Genomic DNA, 2,500 nt, shown 5'->3' with positions numbered 1-2,500 from the left:
GCGAGTCTGAAGCTGGCCGAAGAAGAGGCGGCCGCACGAACGAAATTCCTTCGTCATGCTCGGCTGTCATGGCCTCTCGCCGTTTTCCCTCGGCGCGCGTTGGGAGCGTTCCGTGCTTAGAGCGAGCGAATAACACGAGGCAAATGAGGGGTAAGTTAGAAACAGAGGAGGGAGGGAGGGAAGGAGGAAAGACCCTACTGACCTTACCCTCCCGGATGAGAAGGCGGATCTGGCTCGCATGGGGTCGCCGAGGTACAAGTTCGCTATAAACATTCTCTTCGAACCTAAGGGTCACGTCAGGTTCAAGGTCAAGTTGTGGACCGAATAACTATAATAACAATTAAGTCTGAACAGGTCATCTCATTAATTCAAATACTACAACAAATACAGTATTTGAACAGGTCACCTCACTAGTTGCATAACTAAAACAACAAATAACACTTGAACAACTAAAACAACAACACACTCTGAACAGGTCATCTTCTAACTTGAACAACTAAACACAATAACGTCTGAACAAGTCATCTCATTAGCTCAATGACTAAACCAACAACAGAGTTTGAACAGGAATTATCAGAACGCTTGTGAAAACTGCTTCTTATCTAACGATTCATGACGGAAGCATCATTTTTATTACCTGGTGGACGGATGGGTCTGATTACTTTTAAGCGTGGTTATAATTACCTCTGTGTATTCGAGCCATGGATGCATCTACGTTGATTATAGTGGCATAATTACAGAGCTTAAGATGAATGCATTATTTTGTACTTTACGATAAGTAATGGGGATAAAGCAGTATTCAGGTAGAGATGACAGTGTTGTCAATAATTTCGGGAAGGTACGTTTCTTTACTTTTTTCCTCTTTTTTTCCTACTTTTCCTACTTTTCTTCTCCTTTACCTATGATTTCTCTCTCTCTCTCTCTCTCTCTCTCTCTCTCTCTCTCTCTCTCTCTCTCTCTCTCTCTCTCTCTCTCTCTCTCTCTCTCTCTCTCTCTCTCTCGCTCTCTCTCTCTCTCTCTCTCTTCTCTCTCTCTCTCTCTCTCTCTCTCTCTCTCTCTCTCTCTCTCTCTCTCTCTCTCTCTCTCTCTCTCTCTCTCTCTCTCTCTCTTTCTCTCATTATCTCTCTCTCTCTCTCTCCCTCTCTCTCGCTCGCTCTCTCGTTCTCTCGTTCTCTCGTTCCCTCTTTCTCGCTTGCTCTCTCTCGCTCGTTCTCTCTCTCTCTAGGTCTCTCTCTCTAGGTCTCTCTCTCTAGGTCTCTCTCTCTCTCTTTCTCTCTCTCTTTCTCTCTCTCTCTCTCTCTCTCTCTCTCTCTCTCTCTCTCTCTCTCTCCTCTCTCTCTCTCTCTCTCTCTCTCTCTCTCTCTCTCTCTCTCTCTCTCTCTCTCTCTCTCTCTCTCTCTCTCTCTCTCTCTCTCTCTCTTTCTCTCTTTCTCTCTTTCTCTCTTTCTCTTTTTCTCTCTCTCTCTCTTTCTCTCTCTCTCTCTCTCTCTCTCTCTCTCTCTCTCTCTCTCTCTCTCTCTCTCTCTCTCTCTCTCTCTCTCTCTCTCTCTCTCTCTCTCTCTCTCTCTCTCTCTCTCTCCTCTCTCTCTCCCTCTCTCTCTCTCTCTCTCTCTCTCTCTCTCTCTCTCTCTCTCTCTCTCTCTCTCTCTCTCTCTCTCTCTCTCTCTCTCTCTCTCTCTCTATCTATCTATCTCGCTCGCTATCTCTCTCTCTTTCTCTATCTCTCTCTCTTTCTTTATCTCTCAATCTTTCTTTCTCTCTTTCTTTCTCTCTCTCTTTATCTCTTTATCTCTCTCTCTCTCTCTCTCTCTCTCTCTCTCTCTCTCTCTCTCTCTCTCTCTCTCTCTCTCTCTCTCTCTCTCTCTCTCTCTCTCTCTCTCTCTCTTTTCCTGTTCATCTGTCTTTGTCTATCTGTCAGTCTTCTTGTAACTATGCTTCTCTCAGTTTCCTGTTTGTCTGTTTTGATCTGTCTTCCTGTATCTATGTTTCTGTCAGTTTTACCTGCCTGTGTCTCTGTCTCCGTTCCGTCTCTGTCTGTCACCTGACTCTGTGTCCGTTTTTGTCTCTGTTTCTGTCTGTGTCTCTCTCCGTCTCTGTCTGACAATGAGTCTGTCTCCGTCTCTGTCTATCTGTTTGTCTGTTTGTCTGTCGTCTCTCTGTCTGTCTGTCTATCTGTCTATACGTCCGTCCCCCTCTCCCTCTCCCTCTCCCTCTCCCTCTCCCTCTCCCTCTCCCTCTCCCTCTCCCTCTCCCTCTCCCTCTCCCACTCTCCCTCTCCCACTCTCTCTCTCTCTCTCTCTCTCTCTCTCTCTCTCTCTCTCTCTCTCTCTCTCTCTCTCTCTCTCTCTCTCTCTCTCTCTCTCTCTCTCTCTCTCTTTATATATATATATATATATATATATATATATATATATATATATATATAATATGTATATATATATAATATATGTATATATATACATATACATACAAAGATAGATAGATAGATCTGCGCACGTGT

General features: G+C 44.6%; 1 protein-coding gene across 1 annotated transcript in view; it reads right to left on the bottom strand.

The window, feature by feature from the left end:
• Positions 1-2,500, bottom strand: part of LOC125028080 (endochitinase-like) — a 13,978-nt gene that overhangs the window by 11,100 nt on the left and 378 nt on the right. The gene's annotated exons all lie outside the window — the stretch shown is intronic.

The sequence above is a fragment of the Penaeus chinensis genome, chromosome 8 (assembly GCF_019202785.1).
Source record: "Penaeus chinensis breed Huanghai No. 1 chromosome 8, ASM1920278v2, whole genome shotgun sequence".
NCBI lineage: Eukaryota > Metazoa > Arthropoda > Malacostraca > Decapoda > Penaeidae > Penaeus > Penaeus chinensis.
The sequence above is the reverse complement of the archived record's forward strand: the minus strand, read 5'-3'. Positions and strand labels throughout refer to the sequence as shown.